Below are 8,278 nucleotides of genomic sequence, written 5' to 3'. Positions count from 1 at the left end.
ATAGGCCAGTCTGATGGAAACACTTCTCAGCTGAAATTCCCTCTTCTCAGAGAAAACCCACCAGCGTATGCTCTAAACCTCTGAGTCGTCTGTCTGTACTTTACAACAGATCTGAACACAGATGAGCCCTCCGTCGAGACCTTGGTAACCACGAGGAGCTATCTGATTGGACAGTACAGACCTAGATGGCACATATTATCTAAATTCATGTATATCAAAGACCTCATTTTAATCGATGTGTTAGGAGGTGGGATGTGGAGAGGTGATTAGATTGTAATGAGGTCGTGAGGACAGAGCCTCCATGGCAGCCTTAGCCTCCTTACAAGAAGATGAGAGCAGAGTTCCTTCTCTCAGCCTTGTGAGGGTGCATTGAGAAGACAGCCGTCTGCAAACCAAGAAGACGGCATCCACTAAACACTGCCTCTTTCAGCACTTCCATCTTGGACTTGCCGCCTTCTGACACTCTGATAAAATCAGTCTAAGGTATTATATTACATAAGCCCAAACCGACTAAGCCAATGGTTTTAGTTTTCGTTCATATCCTAGGCACAAAGGTGACCTGGTGTGAGAGTCTGGATGTCATGTGTGCTCTCAGCAGTCTGTGACTGGAACAAGTAACTGAGCTAATCGACTTAGAACAAGAAACCCTCTGTTCTTAGTTTTAGAGGTTTGGGTCTGTGATCAACTAATTTCTTTACTTTGGGCCTGCAGCACATCATGGCTGGGCAAAAAAGGGTAACCTCATAGCTAGGATTTGAAAAACAAGAGAGGAGGGGGAGGAAGAAAAGCAAAGAGGATGGGGTAGGGGACATGCGGATAAGGAAGGAGGAGGAGAAGAATCAGCAACCAGGGTCTCATCATCTCTTTTGAGGACACGTCCTCAATAGACCCCACCCTTAAAGTTCCACCTTCTCCCAGTAACATTCAACCCAAGAACAAGCATTTAACTCAAGGTGTTGAGGAATATTCTGGATATGAACCACAGCACTGTGGTTTTTTTTGTCTCCCTAGCTAGAAGTCTGGAATGTAAGTTCGAGAAAGGCGGGGACCATATCTTCCAATTTCCTCTTTTCAATTTATTTCCTAGTAAAGTGCCAGGTGCAAGACTAGCCTCCGCTGCTGAGTGGGTGTGAGTGGGTGTGAGTGTGTGCCTGAATGCTGTACTCCGTCAGCTCTGACCTCTCCTATGCTGTAGTATTAATACAGGAGGCAAAATGGCATTTGCTCCGAATCTGCCTCCTGCAGATTACTGGACATAATTGTCACATAGTCTTAAAGCCTCATGCGTTAAGTTTAACGATCTATGATTTGGGGGAAGCAGTCTCATAATTTCCTGTGTTAGAGGGTTTGTGATGGGGAGACATAGATGGTTCTCTGTGTTTCTTTTGTGAGCCTTTCTCTAGATTCAGGAAGATGTCCGGTACCGGTGACATCCCATCATAAACAAGATTCAGTGAAAAGAACTTTGAACTGAAAGTCAAGGCTGTTAGATTTGATTCTGTCTGTTATTGGAGATCTGTCTTTAGCCGAGTCATTTATTCTTCCAATCAGTTTTGTACCTGCAAAATGGATTCGATAAGCAATAACTCTTACTTTGTGTCTTTCGGAAATGTGATTTCCAATGTATTTAGGCAGAGAACACAATCATTAAATCCATTATGATTATTCACTGGTACATAAAACAGAAGATCAAGCACTTCAATTTTTCTATCCAAACATATTTTGGACAGGCTTACTCATTGATGAGCCCCTTCCTATTGTCTCCACTAGGAGCTATCCTAATACCCAATTTGATGGAAATACATCACAAAAATATCATAGACAAAGTAGAGACACAAATATTCACTGTCCCTTTGTTCTCCAGCAAACTCTCCAATTAACATAAAATTAGTCCCATAAATTTATTTATTATCTCATAGTATATTTTCATGTCTTCTTTATTGGAATGATAATATTTTATATCTAATGCATAGAAATATAAATATAAAACACTTAAAGTACTCTTTTGTTAATATTTTCTAAATGATAGGGCCAATTACAATGAGATTGTAGTTAATAACTAAGGATTAAAACATGGCTAGTTAGAATTAATCTGCATATGTAAACTTAATTAATGTTTTTATTCAAATGGGGTAATTTGCATAAAATTTGAGAGGAATTTACTTTATGGTGTACTTTCATTTTGCTAAAGCTCTAATACTTTACAGCCCTCACAAAGGCTTAAAACAGTTATTATTTGGAGATAATCAGCCTGAATGTGATGATAAATTTATTTTCATGGATAGCCATTATTACATAATCCATCAAGCACATTTGCTTTGACTCCAGAGATAAAGAAAAAAATCACATACTTAACTGTGTATAGAAAATCTAGACCTAGAGAGATGGAAGGTCATAAATTAACTCTGAGATCCAGAGGCTCTATGACTGCTCTGTGTGTGTGTATGTGTGTGTGTGTTGTGTGTATAGGTGTCCTTGCAGGTATGCATGGAGGTCAGAGGCTGATGTTATGCGTCTTCCTGTATCATTCTCTACTTTATGTTTTCTAGATTGGATCTCACTCTTTAGCCTCCAGCTATCCTGGAATTAGCTGTGTAGACCAGGCTAGCCTCAAAATCACAGAGCTCTATCAGTCTCTGCCACCTGAGGACCCAAAATAAAGGTGTGTGCCTCTACACTTGGTTTCTACTTTACTTTTGAGGCAAGAGCCTCTCTCACTGAACCTGGAGCAGAACAACTCAGCTAGGCTGACCAATCAACCCTACAACCTCTGCCTCCATGGTGCTGGGATTACAAATTCTGTGTTGCCACTCTCAGCTCTTACACGGGTGTTAAAGGTTGAACTCCGGCGCTCATGCTTTTATGGCAAACTCTTTACCAATAGCCCTATCTCCCCAGCTCTTATGATGGGATTTTGTCCAGCCTAAAAAGTGACAGCCACATGGAAACTATCTCAGGGAGGAGTTAGCCCTAGATGTCTCTCACAAAGTACCACACTTCAAGGCTGTGGATGAAAGCTCTTTATTCCATTCCTCTCCTTTCTCGAAATTTCTGTGAAGTCAGACCTCAGGGGAACAGTGGGGCTTTCTGGGCTGGGTGAATCACCATTTGGGATGCGGACCAAGATGCCTGGTGCCGCCACCACCGCTGTCATCTGTCACCTTCTCAGGAACTCATCTGCTCTATTGACGCCAGCTAGTACAAGACACCTCATCCATCAGCAGGAGGAGAATATTAACGAGTGAATTCTGCCCAGAAACCTCTTGAGCTGCCACTCTTTGCCACCATGTCTTGTATGAAGGCCTGACTGGGGCTTCCAAGACCAGCTGAAGGTCGGTCTGACCTTGTCTGTGGCTCTCTGGTTAAGACTAAGTGGCTCAGGGTCTTGCCAATGCCTGAACAGACTCTTCCCATGTCTTGGCAGAAATTTCTCTTCCCTGTATTCCAAGGAAATCCCATGTCTTCCCTACTTCCTGCAGCTTACACTACAATGATGTTTCCTGAACTTATATTTTCATTTACAATAAGTAATTTAGAGCCTACTGGTGTTCCCTGTGTGGGTCTTACCAACTAAATGCCAAGCTATTTTAAAAAATAGTTTTTTTAATATTAAATTTTGAATTGATATATAATAGCTATGCATTTAGGGTACATTATATTTCAGTTTAATGAGGTATACATTATATTTCAATACATATGCATAATGCGTAATGATCAGAACTAGCATACTGCCACTTCAGACACATAATTATTTTGTTTGAGAGGATGCAGTACATCACGGTGAGGGAAGGGTGGCATAGGGCTTGGTCATGGCGATCTCAGATCAGTGAGGAGCGGGTTGTTGCCTGGTACCTGGTGCTGATCAGGAAGCAAAGAGCTAAACAGGAAGTGGAACAGCCTTTGACTCAAGATGAATCGCTACTGCCCTATCATCCCTAACACTAGGCCCTGTGCCCAAAAGATTCTCCAAGTTCCCAAAACAGCACTCCTAGCTGGGTGCCAAGTAGCCTCATATGTGAGCCTGTGGGGACACTTCCTAGTAAGCCGCATCTCTTCTACCCCGCTAGCATTAGGTCAAACTTCCAGAGCTTGCTTGCGTGGCTGGTGGGAAAGACAGTGTCTCGATGGAATATGGCGGCTAATGATAAAGCAGAACACGCCACATCCTCCTGCGACCTGTACAAGTACATGAAATCACACATACACACGCACGCGTGCATGAACATGCAACACACACACAAGTCATATAAATAACAATTTACAGAAGCAGAATAATACAAAATTAATCATCACAGGGGCCAGCTCAAGGTACACTTCTACCCACAATTCCTTGATTTGTGTGTTGTACAGCAGCTTTCCTGTTGGCCACAAGGTAATTAAGAGGTGATAATAATATGAATTCTCCCTCATCAAAGTCATTAACACATTATTATTGTCGTGAGGCAGCTCGCTACCGCTCGGTCATGGTCAGGCCACTTGAGGCAAAACGTCTTTATTGTTCTGCACGGATTTCCACTATGGAGAAGAAAGAATAGATCAGGGATGAATTAGCAGGTCACAGTCTCTGTGGCTCCCCAGTGATTTATTTCCTGAAGCACTGCAGATTTCTGGGAACCTCCAAGGGGCGATCCTGACTCTATGCTTGACCTGCTAGGTGAGGCCTTTTCCAACTATCCTCTGTGAATCAAGAATGAACAGCCCCACCTGTTCTTCCGACTGCACCAGAAGGCCTGGTTTCCCCCCACCCATCCTGTCCACACCATCTTCTCTGGTTAAATTGAAACCCAGATAAGGACACATCAGATTCTCCCAGTACCAGTTTGTTCTCATGTTCTGGGTGGGCTACAGGTGCAAATACATTCAGAAAGCAGGAAAGGGTTTGTAGTTAGTCTCTCAGGCATTTTGGGACAGCCTAGGAGTATCTGTTTGTGTAACTTAGGTATGTCTACACATTGGAATGGCGAATACATTTGGCTTGGTTTGGAGCTCTTTTAGGCTCTGTTATATTAGAAAATTATATGGTTTACCCATATGTGTGTTTAAGTTGTATGACCCTTGAGGGCAGAAATGTATTGACTTTGTTGATCATGGGCTTTCATAGTTAACTGAGCATTGCAGTTTAATGTTTTAACAAATTTACACAAATTAATGTACCCATTTTAAGAACCGAGCATGTTAAAAAGGCTGTAAGAAGTGGAAGGAGGAGCAGGGAGAAGGCTGGGTGGTGAAAGCACTTGGCACAGGAAATAATGAAGTTCTCTTCATCTACCTTCATCATGATTCCTGCTTCTCAGAAGGTTGTAATTTTAAATTAACTTGGCATATTTCTTCTGATACTTCTGAATTTCTGAGTAATACATAGGACACATATATCCCAAAATTTCTCTATTTAGTGCATGCTGTAGTTGGTGACAATTTAAACATCCTATCCTGCAACACTCTTTTCTTGTGCTCTCCATTTGGGTTAAATAAATATTCAGGGTGTATATTATTATAACTATGTAAATAACATTCTCTTCTGAGCTAACACTAAACTATAATTACTTGTCCTTCCTTGTTCAACTTTCTGTTTCTCTTGGAGTTAATAATTGCCTTGTTTTTTCACCAGGTTGACTTTGTATGTTACAATCTTCAAGTGCCAAAATGTCCAGTATTTTCCCCACAAAAACTGTCCACTTAGTAATGTGTAACAGATAATCCTCCCGTGTCTCAAGATCTCCTTGCCAAAACCTCACACCCTTTTCTTTTTCCATCCTGAACTGATTTCAGGGCAGGGACAAAACACTACTGTTGCCCCTGGTCTTGTGCCTTGTTGAGCTCTTCGTCGCCTTCAAGGGTTAGAGCCTCTCTTGTTTGGTCCTTTTGTTTTCTAGTTTTTGATTGGTGCCCTTATTTTGGTAGCACGCCCTTCCTGAGGAAGAGTGCACCTCAGGTAAGTTTACTGGGAACTTTGTTTCCTGAAATTATCTTTAGTCTACCTTCACATTATTTTCCAGTTTGGCTACAATTGAATATTAAAAATAAGTCTTATTCTGAATTCAAGGGCATTCACCCATCTTCTCTTAGCTTCTCATGCTTCTCTTGACAGGCCCACTGTCATTCTTTCTCATGGTTGTATGAACTGTTGTTTCTGGTATGCTGGAATTTCAAAACAATAGGTGTGACATGGGTTCTTTCATATTGTGTCATCACTCAATGTTTGTGCTAATCTAAAGTACTATGAAGTTTTAGTTTGCTATTTCTTTTGTAATCTGTTTTCTCTCTTCTTCCCTGGAATTTCATCTTCCTTTGGTTTTGCTTTTGTGTGTTTTGGTTTTGAAAACAGAGTCTTACTATATAACCTGTGCTGGCACCGAAGAATCAATGTTCCTGCCTCAGTCTAAATGGTGGGCTTATGATTGTGTAACATCATGAACAGCTCCATTCTGTCTTGGTGTGTGTGTGTTCATATGTGGTATTTTGCATGTACATGTGTGCACATGCATCAGAAGACGACCTTGGGTGTTGTTCCTCAGGTACCATCCACTTTTTTTCAGTCTCTGGCTGGCCTGGAGCTCACTTAGTAGACTGGGTTTGCAGACCAGCCAGTCCTAGAGATTGTCCACTCTCTCCCTCACCAGTATTGATAGTAAAGGTGTGCACACAATGATGCCCAGTGTTTTAACCTTTAAAATATGGGTTTTAGGAATCAACCTCAAGCCTTTCTGCTATAAATAAAAAAAATAGTCTGATAGATAGATAGATAGATAGATAGATAGATAGATAGATAGATAGATAATAAATAAATAAATGGAACTTAAAAGTATTTTAATGGCTGGCTTATCTCCCAAACTCTCTTGGGATCATGAAGATGGATGCCCCAACATTGCAGAAGAACCATAGGTGATTGTCCAGGAAGTCAGATGTTTCTGTCATTTCTCACATTTTTTGGAAGTCACCTGCTTGCACTTCCTGCTTACTTAGTGATATGTCCTTCTCAGGTCTCTGAGGGAGTTGAAAACTAGATAGTCATAGTTTTCCTTGTTTCTCAGACTCAGAAAAGAAATTCACTAAAGAAGTGTAAAGTGTCTAAGGTTGATAGATATCAAAATATAGTTTTGAATGTAAATGCAAGTTCCAATAGAAAGTTAATTAGGTATGAGACTTTGAACTTTATAGGATAGATAATGGAGTATTTTCTCTGAATTGTCAAATGCAAATAATCTAGACATTGTTAATGTAATTATTGTTTATATTTTTGTATATGATATTGTGCTTATTGTATATAGTTTTTCTTATTTTAATTATAACCTTCTTTTTTATATTAGACAAAAAAGGGAAAATACAGTGATATTTTGTTTATGACGTAACAAATAAAGCTTGCCTGAAGATGAGAGTGCAAAGTTAGCCATACTAGTCAACCCTACAGGCCGGGCAGTGCACACTTTAATCCCAGCAGCCACGCTAGTTAGCCATAGAGGCCAGGTGGTGGTGGTGCACTAGAGAGGAATATAAGGCAGGATGAGACAGGAACTTGCTCTCTTTTCAGTTAGGAGATTTGGGAGAGATAAGAGCTCTCTAGTGGTTGGCTGCTTTGCTTCTCTGATCTTTCAGTTTGAACCCCAATATCTGTTTCCGGGTTTTTATTAGTTGTGCTACAGGATAATTTCTTTGATCAAATTCTTATTGCCTTCAAGATTTTTTTTAAACATTTATTTATTATGTATACAACATTCTGCCTCCATGTATGCCAACATGCCAGAGGAGGGCACCAGATCTCATTACAGATGGTCGTGAACCACCATGTGGTTGCTGGGAATTGAACTCAGGACCTCTGGAAGAGCAGACAGTGATCTTAACCACTGAGCCATCTCTCTAGCCCCCTGCCTTCAGGATTAATCGCACATTTTTTTTTTTTTTTGGTCTTTTCTCTTCTAACGTCTACTCTGTCTTTTTGCTTTACCTTCTGGAAGTTCATCCTCTTTAATTTTATATTGGTTTTTCTTTCTTTATTTGCTTGTTTTCTTTCTTTTTTTAAGGCAGGATTGTGCTGTGTAGCTCTGCCTGGCCTGATATTATGTAGCCGAGACTGTCCTCATGTTTTTAGCAATCCTAAATCCTACCTCAACCTCCCCAGTGCTGGGATTGCGGTCGTGATCCACTCTGCCTGATTGTGCTGATTTGTTATTGCCATGTGCTTATTTTTAATTTCTAGGAAATATTTCATGTTTTATGATTATTCCATTTTTATTGTGCCTCTTCTTGTTTTATAGATGTAATATTTTTAAATCTCTGTAGC

The sequence above is a fragment of the Chionomys nivalis genome, chromosome 13 (assembly GCF_950005125.1).
Source record: "Chionomys nivalis chromosome 13, mChiNiv1.1, whole genome shotgun sequence".
Classification (NCBI taxonomy): Eukaryota; Metazoa; Chordata; class Mammalia; order Rodentia; family Cricetidae; genus Chionomys; species Chionomys nivalis.
Note: the sequence above shows the minus strand (reverse complement) of the source record.